We start from the raw sequence: 17,986 nt of genomic DNA, 5'->3' as shown, positions 1-17,986 counted from the left end.
TCGTCGACAACATTTTCCAAATCAATTGGGGTTTCAATTGTTTTTTGGTATCCATAAAATCTAGTCGCCAAGCTCTTTTCATAGAGGTCCCAGTTTGTAGATTTGGGATTACGATATGTTATAATATCAAATTTAACGTTCGAATGATCAAAGAAGGTGTACGTATGATCAGACAACGAAGGTTCGAGCTCATCGGAGACGAGCCAATTCACCAACTCATGCGCAATTCTATCAGTGCAGAGAGTTACGTCCAAAACCTCCTCTCTTTCTGATCTCGCAAAAGTTGGGCGGTTTCCTGCATTGACTATGTGCAGGTTTGTACTGCTCACAAATTCCATGATATCAGAGCCTCTCGAATTTATATCGGTGCTGCCCCAAATGATATGGTGAGCATTGCTGTCACTGCCGATTATAAGCGGTAAATCACTTTTGCAGCAGTATGATACAACCTTTTTGAAGTCATCGCTTGGCAAAGGTTGGATATGCGCAAATATGCCGAACAATAGATATATTTCCTGTATATGCCATCAATAGTCATACCAACTGTGACAGCACAAATATTCCGAGTTGTGTGATCCGATGTGAGAGAAACATCGAAAGCACTATTTGCAAGTATGCATGCTCGAGGTATTTCACGTGGATTAGTCATACCATTCTTGTTAAAGGCAACAAAGACTGGGTTTAACAATTTCCAACGTAGAAGTTTCCCTTTTGGAAACATGGTTCTTGAACCAAAGTTATAGAAGCTTTACCTTCTTGCAGAAGTCTGCATAGATTCATAGTTGCTGTACGTTTATGCTGGAGGTTGATTTGTGCTACTCTAACCATTATCAATTAAAGTAATGGACACTCCATCTCCAGCACTTATCGTACAATAACTAGAAGAAACCAAATATATTGGCTTATAATCGCCTATAGCGAACCATGTAAAAAAAATTTTAAGCGTTTTAATCACTTAAATCTCACGAGTTGCGAAGAATGAAGTCGTCCACTGTGATAGAGCTTCGCTTAACACAGTAAAGGAAAACCCCAAGATATTCCGTTCACGACTGCATTGTTTAACCTCCTGCAGCCATTCAGTCATCGGAACGGAAATACACCTTGACTTAGGAGTTCCTCTTTTTGTGGCCTTTTACGACATGGAGCAGGAAACCAGTGGATCAACTCTTGGTAGAAAATAATTCCGCCGGATGCCACACGGCTTACCTGTTTGGTGGACTTATACCAACGATACAGGTGGACCGTAGCGTTATTCTTAGCCAGTTAAGAAACCGCTACCGACACTACACGGCTATCTAGGTTGCTCAGAGAGGGAAGTTGAAATTGATGGTCAACTTCCATGGATGGCCGAGCAGCCGACCCCTAGGAATACTCTAAGAGCCTGCATGTGGCAACAAACAACAACGACCAACTATGCGTGAAGCTAGCAGCCTCCTGAGGAAAAGTAGTTCGAAGCAGCTTCTTTCCCCGCAAAGATATCAACAAAATTACTTTGAGATCACCTGATCAACATACGGAAAATCAAATCGACGGGCAATACTTTTCGACGTCATCAATTGATTCTGACCACTACCTTGTCGCGATTTGTATGCGCTCAAAACTATCGACGGCGCACAACACTCTTCGCACAGGCACGCTGGGACTCAATCCCGAGCAGCTAGGCAGCGTTCGTACTGCAAAAGAATACTCGCAACAGCAATGTTAGTCTGGGCGTGCATCCGCTACATGGAATGCAACATGCTTACCAGCGTGGAAAGTCCACTACAACCCTGTTACATGATGTTGTGTACAACATTGAAAAAGCTTTTTCACAAAAGCAATCTTGCTTGGGAGTTTTCCTAGATATTGAAGGTGCCTTTGATAACGTGTCTTTCAATTCAATTCTGGAAGCAGCCCGTGGTCATGGCATACCTTCAAGTATCACAAATTGGATACACGCAATGCTTAGCAATCGACTTCTTTGTTCATCGCTTCGGCAAGCAGAGATTGGAAAGCTGAATGTCTGTGGGTGTCCTTAAGGTGGTGTACTATCCCCACTTTTATGGAACCTAGTCGCTGATGGTTTGTTGAGGAAACTTAATAACCTTGGATTTCCGACTTATGGTTTTGCCGACGATTATCATATATTGATAACCGGTATAAGCATTAACACTCTCTTTGATTTAATGCAGCAAGCCCTGCGATCTGTTGAACAATGGTGTTGTCAGGTTGGATTATCTGTAAATCCGGGCAAAACATCAATGGTGCTTTTCACTCATCGTAGGATAATCACAGGAGCTCGTCCGTTGCAGTTCTTTGGTTCAGAGGTCGCTGTGGTCGATCAAGTTAAATACGTCGGGGTTATTCTTGACTCAAAACTGAATTGGTCTGCTCACATTGATTTCAGGATTAGGAGAGCTTGCATGGCTTTCGGCCAATGCAGACGAGCTTTTGGAAAATCATGGGGACTCAAACCCAGATATATTCATTGGATCTACACAACTATTGTTAGACCAATTTTAGCATATGGATGTCTTGTATGGTGGCAGAAAGGAGAAGTCGCGACAGTTCAGTCAAAGCTAAATCATCTCCAAAGGATGGTCCTAATGGCGATGACAGGAGCATTCACGACAACTCCTACTGCTGCTCTAGAGGCGCTACTGTGCATTTACTTCTGCTTCCACTAAATGTGATCCTTAGCAGATTGTTCGGCATCCCTTAGGGGTGCAGAATTTACTTCTGCTTTTTTGTGTTTTTGTGTCGTCAATTTTTCCCATCCTCCTAGTCCAACCCTTACCATTTCCTTTCAATCCTTCCCTCTTATATATCGGGAAAATGATGCTAAAAACAAATTGATGGCAAGGCACAAATCTCCAAATATCAAGGGGAACGTGCCATTTGAGCCAATTTGTTCTGATTCTTGATTCCTGATCCATGGATGGCCGAGCAGCCGACCCCTAGGAATACCCAAGAGCCTGCATGTGGCAACAAACAACAACGACCAACTATGCGTGAAGCTTGCAGCCTCCTGAGGAATAGTAGTTCGAAGCAGCTTCTTTCCCCGCAAAGATATCAACAAAATTACTTTGAGATCACCTGATCAACATACGGAAAATCAAATCAGTGCCAACATTGATTCTGACCACTACGTTGTCGCGATTTGTATACGCTCAAAACTATCGACGGCGCACAACACTCTTCGCACAGGAACGCTGGGACTCAATCCCGAGCAGCTAGGCAGCGTTCGTACTGCAAAAGAATACTCGCAACAGCTGGAGCTAGTGTTACCAACGGAAGAGCAGCTCGGCACGGCCACTCTTGAAGACGGCTGGCGAAATATAGGGTCTGCCGTGAGTAGCACTGTTGCAACCATACTAGTTACTAGGTTATCGAATCGAGGAATTAACTGGTTTGACGGCGAATGTCAGCAGTTGGTCGAAGAGAATAATGCAGTAGGAGTGAGGATGCTGCAATACAGGCGCGGAACAGACAGAACACGGTTTTCCGGAGGAAAAAGCGCCACCATGAAGACCAAGATCGCAAAGAGATGGAACAGATGTATCGCGCAAATGACACGCGGAAATTCTATGAGAAGGTGAACCACTCAGGTAGAGGCTACACGGTACAGGCCGAAATGTGCAGAGATACCAGTGGTAACCTTCTTATGAACGAACGTGAGGTGATCGGCAGATGGACGCAGTACTACGATGAGCGTCTGAATGGCGAAATACAAAGTACAGAGAACAACTCAGGAATCAAGGTGCACGCTCAGCCGACGAAAAATTCCCAAAACCTGATCTGTAGGAGATAAGTGATGAGATAGACAAGCAGAGAAACAACAAAGCCGCGGCAATGAATAGTTACCAGGCGAGCTGCTCAAAATGGAGGAGAGGCACTGGGTAGAGCGCTGCACTGAATGATTTCTAAGATTTGGAACTAGGAGATTCTACCGCAGAAATGGATGGAAGGAGTGGTATGTCCCGTTGAGAAATAAGGTAATAAGCTAGATTGTTGAAATTATCGCGCAAACACATTGCTGAACGCCGCCTACAAGGTACTTTCTTAAATCCTTTGCCGTTGTCTATCACCCATAGCTAAAGAATTCGTAGGGCCGTACAAAGCGGGATTTACAGGAGCCCGCGCCACTACAGATTTCATATTCGCGACAAGGCAAGTACTCCAGAAGTCCCGTGAAAACAACGTACCCACGCATCAAACCTTCATTGACTTCAAATCGATCGAGAACAGCTATGGCAGATCGTGCACAAATACGTTTTTCCTGATAAACTGACGCGATTGGTCAAAGCAACGATGGATAGAGTGATGTGCTACGCCGAGTATCTGGGACGCTCTCGAGTTCCTTAGAATCTTGGAGAGGGCTACGCAAGGTGATGGACTCTCTAGTATCTTGTTCAATATTACTTTTTAAAGTGTCATTTGAAGAGCGAGGATCGACACGAGTATCCCGATCTTCCGAAAATTCGTTCAACTTTTTGGTTTCGCTGACGATATTGGTAATATCACACGTAACCCTCAGAAGATGACGGTGACGATATCGAAGTGGTTGACGAGTTGGTGTATTTGGGCTCATTGGTGAGTGCCGATAATGACACCAGCTTAGAAAATCAGAGACATATTTTAGCAGGAAATCGTGCGTACTTTGGACTCAAGAAAACCTTTCGATTGAGAAAAGTACGCCACCGCACAAAATTGACCATCTACAAAACGCTGATTAGACCGGGTGTTCTCTATGGCCACGAGACCTGGACTATGTTGGCAGTGGTCCAACGCGCCCGCAGTGTTTTCGAAAGAAAGGTACTGAGGACCATCTATGGAGGGTTCAGATGGGGAACGGAACGTGGAGACGGCGTATGAATCACGAATTGCAACAGCTGCTATAATCCATCGTACAGACAGCTAAAATCGGACGTCTACGATGGGCTGGGCATGTCATAAGGATGTCGGAGAACAGTCCAGTGAAGATGTTTCTTGAATCTAATCCGATACAAGAAGAAGAGGGGCGCAGCGAGCAAGGTGGACCGAAGCATCCGTGCCTTGAGTGACTGACGACGAGCAGCCATAGACCGAGGTATGTGGAGACGTATGCTTTGTACAGCAAAGGACTCCCCAGGACTATAGCTGTTAGGTAAGGTAAGGTAAGGTAATCTTAACATAACCTTTTCAATTCGTTAACAGTTATGTCATGTTAATATGAATTTTTCTTTATTTTACATCATCACACAACGACGGTTTGAAATTTTAAAAACACTTCACACTTCGTTATCATGATTTTATGATAATACTAACAAGTGGGTACAAATCAAATAAAAGGAAATGTCAAAGATGGTATTATAAATGATCCCATCTGCTAATGCCGTTTTATCTATATTAACTTTTCTTGTAATTATTTTAGCGTTTATTTTTCTTTTGATTGCATATTGCATATTCCATTAGAATACGCTACCTCAAAACAAAAAAGTAGCTGTCAGTTTGACCGATCGAGTGCAATTAACATGGCGATTTACGCGCCACTCTCCGGAGAGAGATCGCTTGTCGTGTTGACTTGCCCGGCTTCACAGAATTCAACTCGATGGTCAGGCAACCTTGAAGGCTAGGGTTCAAAAATCCTGATCTATATTCAAAAATCTCCCGACTTCCCCAACGTCACTAGAGAGAAACGAATGCCCCATTCAGATCTTTATCGCCCGTTCCGAAACGAAGGATTCGAGTTTCCAGACACCGTAGGGAAAGAAAAAAACAAATGAACGAACAATCTCCGACATTTTCCGCGGATCCCGAATCAAGGTAACGAGGTTAGTTAACGTAAAACGCACTTTTCAAGGAAAACATTGCAGCTCTATTTTATTTGTTTATTCTAGTGTTCGCCTAACTCCCTATTCCCCATTCTGAATTTCCTACTGGATTACAAATCACCCCGTGGGTGGTAATTCTTATTGGACAGTATGGTTCTCAACTAAACACGTGTATGGCCATAACACTAACATTAACATACCTGCGCGCAGGGTTTGCTTCAGCGGGGTACTCACGACTCCGGCAGTAGCGGCGTTCGGCAGGGCTGGAATTGATGTGGCTGAGTTTAGTGTCCAGCAAGTAGGGCGCCCTCCATGTTTGCCGCATGCGCCAGGGGTGACTCGAGTGGTCGGTGAAATTTGATGGACGTAGAGTGTGATGGCGTGCCTCTACGGGACACTGCGGACTCGCCGAGTGCCGGTCCGGCGTTCGGGTTAACTCCCGCCGGTTCGTTTGTGGACTGAATCACCACGGCTCAGTCGGAACGTTGCGTCCGAAATATACCACCTGTCGAACAGGTTTCTGTTCAACGAGAACCAAATTAACCAACTGTCCATTTACCGTTTCAATCTATATTTTGCCTACCTTCCTGAATTTGTTTTATCGAGCACAAGCAGAACACTTTTTGCAATTAAATAACTAATATTTAATTTAACATCGAGCTACAAAGGAAGCAAAATGTTAGTACACTTTGCGAAAACTAAAACCTCATGTTTCGTACCAAATCAATGAATATAGTAAGCACTACTCGACGCGGTCTGCTCTCCGACCTTTCCACAAACGAAGTGATTAGGAAACTCGAATTCATCATGGACCTTCCCTTTGGAGTCCGGAAATTGTATGTCAAATGGCAAGCATTAGGGTAGGCTTACCGGATGCAGTCATTTCCCCCATCTGGCAGTTGAGCAAGTTAAGCGATGTATTTTGTAAATAATGTTAAACACCCGCCGTTCAATGTTCACCGAACCACCGAATAACATTCGATAATTGAATGAAAATGTATTTGTAGTGGTTTTGCCAAACTCCGAATATTATTTTGTTGAAAATATGATTAAACATGCAATTCCAAATATGCTCATAGCCGAGACACTTTCTGGCTAATGGAAACTATAGATCTATTCCTAAGGGTTGTAGAAAAAATTACGTAATAGATCCGTTTTTGAATGCTTCTCATATTAAATATGTTTGCAAATGTACGGTTCGAATTTCTTCGTGTTTAACTGTACAATCTCTTGTCTGGCCACCCGTTACATCACACCATGCTAAGTTTTACGAAAATTTAGTTGTATTAATTCAACTAAATTTTCGTAAGTGAAAATATTTTTATATCGGATGGAACTTAATTGAATGATGAAGAATACCAGATTCAGAAAAAAAACGTAAGAATGAACAAGCATGTTACTAAATAGATGCGTTTATCATTATTCCCTTACCCCAAATCGAAACTCATATCTACTTTCCACACGAATTTATCGCACATTCGATAAAAAATTTTAATCCCTGAAAATAACAAGCTGGCTCGGAGTCGATAACACCTCAATCTTCTCGTTGAGTACCGAAATCTACTCTGAGTTTACCGCAAAACTATTTTGCAGGACTTTGGTTCTTCCGAAACTATTTTTCCGGCATACTCTACCATTCTCTGACAAAACGTAATGAGTTCCATGCCCCATTTTTACTTCAACCCCAGGTTTCACCTGGTCACGCGAAATTGAAAAGGACACCCACCTTCACACTAATCTTCACAGTCATCTTCTAAACGCACCCCATTATATAGCTGAACTGTCACATCATTCAACGTGGTTTCAGTATGCACGTCGTCATTTGACATACAATTTCCGTCTTCCCTTTGGAGTCCGGAAATTGTATGTCAAATGGCAAGCATTAGGGTAGGCTTACCGGATGCAGTCATTTCCCCCATCTGGCAGTTGAGCAAGTTAAGCGATGTATTTTGTAAATAATGTTAAACACCCGCCGTTCAATGTTCACCGAACCACCGAATAACATTCGATAATTGAATGAAAATGTATTTGTAGTGGTTTTGCCAAACTCCGAATATTATTTTGTTGAAAATATGATTAAACATGCAATTCCAAATATGCTCATAGCCGAGACACTTTCTGGCTAATGGAAACTATAGATCTATTCCTAAGGGTTGTAGAAAAAATTACGTAATAGATCCGTTTTTGAATGCTTCTCATATTAAATATGTTTGCAAATGTACGGTTCGAATTTCTTCGTGTTTAACTGTACAATCTCTTGTCTGGCCACCCGTTACATCACACCATGCTAAGTTTTACGAAAATTTAGTTGTATTAATTCAACTAAATTTTCGTAAGTGAAAATATTTTTATATCGGATGGAACTTAATTGAATGATGAAGAATACCAGATTCAGAAAAAAAACGTAAGAATGAACAAGCATGTTACTAAATAGATGCGTTTATCATTATTCCCTTACCCCAAATCGAAACTCATATCTACTTTCCACACGAATTTATCGCACATTCGATAAAAAATTTTAATCCCTGAAAATAACAAGCTGGCTCGGAGTCGATAACACCTCAATCTTCTCGTTGAGTACCGAAATCTACTCTGAGTTTGTTTATTTGTTTTAAACCTGATGCTTTGTGTTTAACTTTCAGCTAAATTTCGTCGTGGGATAAACAACCAGCAATGGATCTTTTGCCTGTCTGAAGTTTCTTGTGCCAAATGGACATATGATGAAGGCCCTTTAATCATCTGATCTACTATCTATCCAACGAATAGTATTCACTAAACCTAAGAGGACCAGTACTAGCTAGATTTTCTGGTGGTTGCATTACAACAGCGAAATTATTGCTTATCGTATAATGCCATTCTATCAGTTGTACTGAACTTGCATTGCACTGGTCAATATAAAAGGATGAATTATAAGAGACGGATCTATGCTGCGTTATATTTTCAACCGGAACGATTTGTGAATGAAGGATGCATCGTTCTAGTTTACACTACCACAAACATCGATGTCAAAAATATTTTGCAGCAAGTAGAAAATATATTAATACTAGTAGTAAGGACTAACATAATAAGTAGGTTTAGAATTATTAACTCACTAATAATAGGAAAATTTTATTATAGGCATGTATATTTTCAAATGCAGTCTATATTTTTGTTCGGTTTTGTGCTTCCGTGTCTGAGTTTTCTACATTTCGTTCCTGTCATGATGAATATGACCAAGTTTATCATTTTCACGGGAAGTCATCCGTATTTTCATGTTGTGGGATCGCTCGACCCAATGTAATGAAGAGCATCCTTAACTATTAGTCTATATTTTGTGTAACCTCGCTATTTTATTTACCGCAAGGTTCGTTCGTTTAACAAACATCATTCATTGCAGAAAATTATCTAATTTCGATGCATTCTTTCGAGTGCGTTGTTTCTTCAATGAGGTTTCCTAGCTTCCTATACCGTTCTAGTCTGATTTATGTAGTCTTTTGAGACATTTGCAATGGAATACCCCTAGCCTTTTTCCTTCTTCATTTTCTAATTCGTAGCAATGTTCTCCGATTACTCTTTTTACTACTGCTGGGATATATTTCGGGGCTAGCTTTGCGCAATATCCCTTTCCCTTATCTGACAATTCGGTATTTTTCTTCAGAACTTCCTCTCCTACTACATATCGTGGACAATTTGAATTAGATCTTAGATTGTAATACTTGGAATGTTTCTCAAAAGCCTGTTTGAGATTTTCCCGAATTTCCTGATATAGTTTCTCGCGCGTTGGGTCTAACAATTCCCCATTTTCTTCGGATGTGTCTCTTAGGTGTCGGTATTCCCGCCCGTCCGAAATCATATTTCTACCAAACATTATAAAGTATGTTGTGTATTTCGTCGCCTCATGAACTGAGTTTCGAATGGCATTGGCAATCACCTGCACATTATTGGCCCATTGATTGTGATTTTTTTTCAGTGTCGCTCTAATGGCTGTTGTTATTGCTCGGTTGACCCGCTCAGCATCGTTTATTTGTGGGTGATAACTGGGGGTTTTTCAGTGGGTGACATTATATTTTTTTAATAGATCTTGAAACATCTTTGAAATAAATTGTGTACCGTTGTCAGTGAGGACTATTTCTGGTATACCGAATAATTGGAAAACCATTCCTTCAACGAATGGAATCAATGATTCGGCCGTAGCTTGTCTGAAAGGTTGAATAAGTATAAACTTGCTAAAAACGTCTGTTATTACTAACAGGCAGGTATTTTTTCCCTTCCCAGAGACTGGTAATGGCCCGATGTAATCCATCGTCAAAAATTGCCATGGATGTTCTGCTATTTTCTTTTGGACTGTTACTGGTACAATAGTGTTTACATTCGTTGCTTTACTTTTCTGGCATACTAGACAATTGCGACATATTCTCTTTACTTCCGTATTCATCATTGGCCAAAAGAACCTGTCTTTTACCGCGGCTAGTGTTTTTTCAAAACCCATGTGTGCCTGGGAGTGTGTGTTTAATATTATATGGTCTCGTTCAGCTTTTGGCGGGTAGCGTTTCCACCTAAATCTTTGGTCCTCTATTTTATTTTCATTTTTGACCAATTTATATATTTGTCCATCTACAACGCGGAAATCTGTATAACTCTGCGGGTCGCTACTTATTCTTTTCGTAAAATCGATATACTCCGGGTCTACTGATACGGTATTGATTGTTTCAAGTGATCGAGATAAGCAATCTGCCACAATGTTATGCTTTCCTTTTCTGTATTCTAACTCTATATCATAGCATTGTATCTTTAATGCCCATCTCAAGAGTTTCGAGTTGCCTGATTCCACTCCTATGGTGAACAGCCATAGTAAGCTCCTTGCGTCTGTGACTACTTTAAATTTGGTTCCCTCGACAAAATGACGGAAATGCCGAATAGCTAAAAGAACGCCGAGGCACTCTTTTTCTACACTCGCATATTTTCGTTGAGTACTGGACAACTTTCTGCTAAAGTAAGCGATTACTCGCGGTTGCCCATCAATGTTTTGAATAAGCGCTGCTCCCACCGCTGTATCGGATGCATCGGACTCAATCACAAAGGGTAAGTTGTAATTCGGGTTGGCCAAAATTGGTGCCGTAATTAAAGCTGCTTTCAATTCCTGAAATGCGTGTTCAGCTGCCTCGGTCCACTGAAACTTTTTTTGTCCTTTTTTTAGGAGATCAGATATTGGTGAAGCAATTTCATTGTAATTTTGGATGAACTTTTGATAGAATCCAGCGAGGCCAAGCAAGCGGCGAATATCTTTAATTGTTTTCGGTCGGCAGTAATTTAGGATAGGATCAATGCGAGAGTTGTCAATCGATACTCCTTCCTGTGTTAACCGATAACCCAAATAATTTACTTGCTTACGACAAAAACGCGATTTGTCTAACGAAATAGTCAAGTTGGTTTGTTTTAAGCGTTGCGCTACAACCTGCAATAATCTAAAATGGTCATTTAAGGTTTGTGTAGCAACCACGATATCATATAAATAGACGAATACATGCGGTTCTAAATCGAAGCCAATCACCTTATCCATGAGGCGGCACATGGTGAATGGTGCGTTCGTTAAACCGAAAGGGCACACTTTGAATCTGTACAGACCTTTTGATGTTCTGAACGCTGTATAATCCCTGCATTCCTCCTTTAGAGGAATCTGGAAATACGCGTCTTTTAAGTCTATCACTGAAAAGTATCTTGGGCATTCAAGGCGGTGGAAGATCCCCCTCATATCTTTCATAGGGTATGAATCTTTCCTTGTAAGGGCATTAATACGCCTAGAATCCAGACAAACTCTAAGTTTCCCATTCGATTTCCGAACAGGGACTAGAGGACTAGCCCATTCACTGGTGCATTCTTCTATTGCATCTAGTTGTTTGTAACGCTGAATCTCACTGTCCATTTCCGCCTGGATCGTCGGCGAGCAACGGTACACCGGTTGTCGAGTAGGTTTTGCGTCTTCCTTCAAATGTATTTCGTGTTGTATTAATGTCGTTCTACCTAGCATCGTATTCGTTGTACACGGAAAGCTTCTAATGACCTCGGTTAGCTGTTTTCTCTCTTCGGCTGACAAATTGTGTTCTATCTCTATTGTCGCTGGAGTGGCCGCTGAAGATTCCGGCAGTTCCAGCTCAGGAAAGTCCAATGTTTTGTCCGGCGGTACATTCTCAATAGATGGAATCGATTCAATAGGATGGATGAAAAAGTGGAAAAGCTCGTCATTCTGTTGCGTCCATATCTCTGTTATTTCCTCTAATCCAGACGTGCCTTGAATCATGGGTTTTATACCGAAAGCTTGCCAAAAATTTATTCCCAGAATCATGTTTCTTGTGATTTCAGGAACTATTACTACACCGACCACTTTGGTTATGTCTCGGTAGCTTATTGGAAGGTTTACATATCCAATACAAGAATATCGAGTGTGGTCCGCCGTACATATTTTAATTGGGGATTCTAAAATTTTTAAACCGTAACGGTCGACAATATCCTTCGAATTCATGACACTTATACTTGCTCCGGAGTCCAAAAGAGCTCCTACTTCTGTGTCTATTATTTTTACTTTAATACATGGACATTGTCCTGTTTGTATACGGATTTCCTTCTGCTTAGAAAATGGGTCAAGGTACTGTGTTGATTGGTTGGGATTTATCTGGTTGTTTGGAATGTTAGGGATCCCATCTCCGCATTCCCTTTTTAGTTTTCCTGACTCTGTGCTATTTCTGATGGCCGACGTCGTGAATTCCTTCGTGGATGGCTATCACACTTTGAGGATATTTCCCCTGGCTTTCCACAAACGTAGCAAAACGTATTTTTTTATCTCTACATTCCTTCCAAAAATGGCCTTGTTTTCGACAATTCCAACATATTGGCAATCTTGTCGTTTCTTGATGGATTTCATTCATTTTTTCCTGTAAGGTTTTGTCTTGTGGTCGAAAAGAGCACTGGTCTCTTTGGCTTCCCTTACCCAAAACATTTATTTCGTCCTCTGAGCCTTCCGATTGGTTTGATTGAATCTCAATATTATGCACTGTCTGTTTCAACCCCACTGGGTGCAATGACGGATCATTAGCGTCAATGCGGTAGTTTAGTTGAATCAGTTCATCTAAATTGCTAACCGCGAAACACGCCAATTTAGACCGATAATGTTGCCGCATATTTTCCCATATTGCCTCAAATTTTCTTCGACTAGAAAGAGGCTTGGTTAAAACTTTATTTAATCTCTCAATATCAGTGACGAATGCTATGAAAGTCTCGCCTCGCTGTTGTTTTCGTTCAAAGATTTTCGGCCTGTTACCCTGGTCTTGATTAGGGTTACCAAAACGATAGCGGATTCGGGTTTCGAAAGAATCCCAGTTCGAATCGGGCTCATAATAAGTGAAAAACCAGTTTGTGGCTTCCCCCCGCAACAGTAAGTGGATATGTCCTAACAACTTATCGATACCGTTCATGCTAGCTAGAATCTTCGCTCTATACATAAAATCCTCAAGTGTGGTAGTTCGTGGGTCTCCCGAAAAGGAGAGATTCCATTTTTCGATCCTTCGATCGTACTGATCTCGCTCATTCCTCCGGTTTTGACTTCCTCTTCGTATTCGTCTGTTGAAGCCCAATTCTGCTGAGTCATAACCGTCACTACTTTCTCCTGTAGATTCTATGTTGCTATTACCCAACCTCGTTTGTGGAGTTGTAGGCCTTGCGCGGTCTGTGTTGCGCTGAGTTCTGGACCTTTGCTGTGGCGAACCAGCTTTGTGAATGTTTCCTACTGCTAGCTGTTCCAGTTTTGCACTGAGTTTGATAATTTCTGCCTCCATGACCGTGACCTTATTCTGTAAGTGCTCCCGTGTGGGACTTTTCATTCCGTCATTGCCCATGGAATATTCTTTTTCATTGCTCCGAGACCTTCTTTAATTAGCATACGAAAGGGGCTCTCCTTCTGATCATTTTCATTCTGTTCTGTCTGTTGTAGCTTTTCTGTTTCAGATGGGTTTGGTAAATGATCCATTATTTGCTTCTCCGTACTGTTCCCTACTGATTCGTTAAACTTCTCATCTGTCTGTTCTTCATCATCTGACGATCCTACTTCTTCTGGTATATTCTCAGGTAAAAGTGTAGTTATCGCACTATGTTCTCCCAGTAAATCCCGTATATTGGAAACTAATGTGTTTTTCATTTTCATGGAATTTTCATCGGAAGCTTCGCTCCGCCCTGCCCTTAAAAAATAATGCCATAATCTTGATACTAGTTTAGGATCAGAACCTTTTGATAGTCCAGCTCTGATAGAATTCACCCGTCCAGCAATCAAATCGAATTCCTGGTCAATTGTATAAGGTGCTCTATATTGTCGCTTTTCCTTCACATCTTTATAGAAAAGTCTTCTGAGTAATCTTTGTTTCGATTCCAAATCTTTATAAATTTCTTCCCCGTAATTCCTTAACTTCAACTCATAATCAACTTCTTCGTTATGTAAGTGTGATGCATAAGGATATCGGGACCCCATTTTGTGCTGTTGTAAATTATACTAATTGCGAATTAGACTATTTAAGGCTAAATGATACTAATGTTAACATCTAATCTAGAATTGTTGAGGAAAACAAATCAATGAATAAAGAAAACAAAATACAAAAACCTCTCAAAGTAGTATTTCTAACGATTTTCTTTTCACTCCTTACATAATCTTCACTCCATTCAACTAAAATCTCTGGTACTCCCCAACGTAAACAGTCTCAATTTTCCCAATAGGTTACCAAACATTTATCTTTGTCAATTCTACCTCAACTCAGAACAGTTTATTATTAACAAATTATGGCTCGAACCTATAGTTGGGCGCCAAATGTAGCCGTCTTCAGTTTGACCGATCGAGTGCAATTAACATGGCGATTTACGCGCCACTCTCCGGAGAGAGATCGCTTGTCGTGTTGAGTTGCCCGGCTTTACAGAATTCAACTCGATGGTCAGGCAACCTTGAAGGATAGGGTTCAAAAATCCTGATCTATATTCAAAAATCTCCCGACTTCCCCAACGTCACCAGAGAGAAACGAATGCCCCATTCAGATCTTTATCGCCCGTTCCGAAACGAAGGATTCGAGTTTCCAGACACCGTAGGGAAAGAAAAAACCAAATGAACGAACAATCTCCGACATTTTCCGCGGATCCCGAATCAAGGTAACGAGGTTAGTTAACGTAAAACGCACTTTTCAAGGAAAACATTGCAGCTCTATTTTATTTGTTTATTCTAGTGTTCGCCTAACTCCCTATTCCCCATTCTGAATTTCCTACTGGATTACAAATCACCCCGTGGGTGGTAATTCTTATTGGACAGTATGGTTCTCAACTAAACACGTGTATGGCCATAACACGAACATTAACATACCTGCGCGCAGGGTTTGCTTCAGCGGGGTACTCACGACTCCGGCAGTAGCGGCGTTCGGCAGGGCTGGAATTGATGTGGCTGAGTTTAGTGTCCAGCAAGTAGGGCGCCCTCTATGTTTGCCGCATGCGCCAGGGGTGACTCGAGTGGTCGGTGAAATTTGATGGACGTAGAGTGTGATGGCGTGCCTCTACGGGACACTGCGGACTCGCCGAGTGCCGGTCCGGCGTTCGGGTTAACTCCCGCCGGTTCGTTTGTGGACTGAATCACCACGGCTCAGTCGGAACGTTGCGTCCGAAATATACCACCTGTCGAACAGGTTTCTATTCAACGAGAACCAAATTAACCAACTGTCCATTTACCGTTTCAATCTATATTTTGCCTACCTTCCTGAATTTGTTTTATCGAGCACAAGCAGAACACTTTTTGCAATTAAATAACTAATATTTAATTTAACATCGAGCTACAAAGGAAGCAAAACGTTAGTAAACTTTGCGAAAACTAAAACCTCATGTTTCGTACCAAATCAATGAATATAGTAAGCACTACTCGACGCTGTCTGCTCTCCGACCTTTCCACAAACGAAGTGATTAGGAAACTCGAATTCATCATGGACCTTCCCTTTGGAGTCCGGAAATTGTATGTCAAATGGCAAGCATTAGGGTAGGCTTACCCGATGCAGTCATTTCCCCCATCTGGCAGTTGAGCAAGTTAAGCGATGTATTTTGTAAATAATGTTAAACACCCGCCGTTCAATGTTCACCGAACCACCGAATAACATTCGATAATTGAATGAAAATGTATTTGTAGTGGTTTTGCCAAACTCCGAATATTATTTTGTTGAAAATATGATTAAACATGCAATTCCAAATATGCTCATAGCCGAGACACTTTCTGGCTAATGGAAACTATAGATCTATTCTTAAGGGTTGTAGAAAAAATTACGTAATAGATCCGTTTTTGAATGCTTCTCATATTAAATATGTTTGCAAATGTACGGTTCGAATTTCTTCGTGTTTAACTGTACAATCTCTTGTCTGGCCACCCGTTACAAGTTTTCCATTCGATTTAATAAATTTTTCATTTCATTGCACTTTAATTTCCTATCATTTTCATGTACAGAATTTTGATCGCCCGACAAAGATTTACAGATTTTTCTCCATCTTGTAATTCAGGAACCGGAAGTCAGTTTGGGATAAAATTCACGTGGGACCATAAGACCATTCATTTCAATATGAGTGTGTGAAACTCAGCAATCTCTGAGAAAATTGAGTGACACTATTTGTCACAGACATCCATACACACAAACATTCTGTGATCGCGATAAACTGAGTCGAATTTCATATGAACCTCAGCCCTCCGAGCCTCCGTTCAAAAGTCGGTTTTTACAGTGATTGCAAAGTCTTTCTATATGAGAATTGCAATAAATAGCAGTGTTGTGTACCAGGCTCAAGTGATAACGGTGCAATTTTCAAACTCACTTGACTTTGAATTTAGAAATTAGAATTGGAATACTTGGCCTAGGATTTAATGTTACAATAGTTTACATGTTACACTAGTTTTGCCTTTCTAATATAGAAAGGCTATACAATCACTGTGCAAACCGAGTTTTGAACTGAGACCCGGAGGGCCGCATGTCATATACCATTTGACTCAGTTCGTTGCACTGAGTAAATGTCTGTGTGTATATAGGTGTGTGTATGTGACAAATAATGTTACTCGATTCTCTCAGAGATTGCTGAGTTTCACACACTCATATTAAAATGAATGGTCTTATGGTCCCACGTGAATTTTATCCCAATCTGACTTCCGGTTCCGGAATTACAAGATGATATGCCTTTCCACAAACTCAGATTTAAATGAAAGGTCCAAAAAAATCCACCAAAAAATTAAAAAAAAAAGATTGTCTTCCACTTTCTCAGAAATGGCCTTACCGATTTTGACAAACATAGATCCAAACGAAAGTTCTTATAGTTCCATAGCTCGCTATTGAATATTATCTATATCCGAGTTCCGGTTCCAGAATTACAAGGCAATATGTGCAAAATTTCTTGATCGATTTTTACAAACTAATATGTAAATAAAAGGTTTTGAAATTCCTTAGAAAGTCCCCGAAAAGTATATCCAGATCCGACTTTAGGTTCCGGTATTATAGCGCGATAAGTGAAAATTTTCGATTTCGTGAGGATTTTTTCAAAAGTGATTGCGAAACCAAGTGCAAATTTTTATAAAATTTGCTGGTAAATTCAACTAGTTGGCAGACCTAGTTAAATCGACTTTTTGACTACTAGTCGTCGGTTTTCGCTTCCGTACGCACCGGTAATAGTGGAAAAAAGCTCCAAAAACGTAACTCATTTGAATTTCTCAGCCACGATTAAACCGATTTTCACAATTCATGATTCAAATTAAAGCTCATATTGTCTTAAACGATTCGAAATTATAGGGCAATGAGTATCAAAACTACTAAACTGTCATACAAAATTATGGAAAATCGGTACGCATCGGCACGTACTGGTACGGAAGAAGGAGAAAACGCCACCGCCTAGCACACAGCGTGCTTTGTTCAATTTTGTATAGCGTGCAGGGTTGCCACATTTAAATCCATATTAACTTGATATAACTGTTTACAAATTGCTAAATTGATGATAGTTTATACCAACAATAGCTTGACAGGATCTTCTAGTAATGTTTTTGAATATATAAGTAATATGAAAAATTCATCATTAAAATACTAGGTGGATCTTATTTATTCAAAAGCTTCTGTGAAAAAAAATGTTTTTGAAAAGATCCGCTCAATTTCAGTTAATTTTGTCGAGTCTCATCAGTCCGA

The 17,986-nt window shown here is 40.8% G+C and overlaps 1 long non-coding RNA gene across 1 annotated transcript; it reads right to left on the bottom strand.

The window, feature by feature from the left end:
• Positions 1 to 5,487: 5,487 nt before the first annotated feature.
• LOC131432479 (uncharacterized) lies at positions 5,488 to 6,940 on the bottom strand. The gene is made up of 3 exons (XR_009229875.1): positions 6,512 to 6,940; positions 6,376 to 6,452; positions 5,488 to 6,312 (listed from the first exon to the last, which is right to left on the bottom strand). It is a non-coding gene; the product is annotated as an uncharacterized LOC131432479 (long non-coding RNA).
• Positions 6,941 to 17,986: the final 11,046 nt, after the last annotated feature.

The sequence above is a fragment of the Malaya genurostris genome, chromosome 2 (genome assembly GCF_030247185.1).
Source record: "Malaya genurostris strain Urasoe2022 chromosome 2, Malgen_1.1, whole genome shotgun sequence".
Lineage (NCBI taxonomy): Eukaryota > Metazoa > Arthropoda > Insecta > Diptera > Culicidae > Malaya > Malaya genurostris.
Note: the sequence above shows the minus strand (reverse complement) of the source record. Positions and strands in the feature narration are given on the sequence as shown.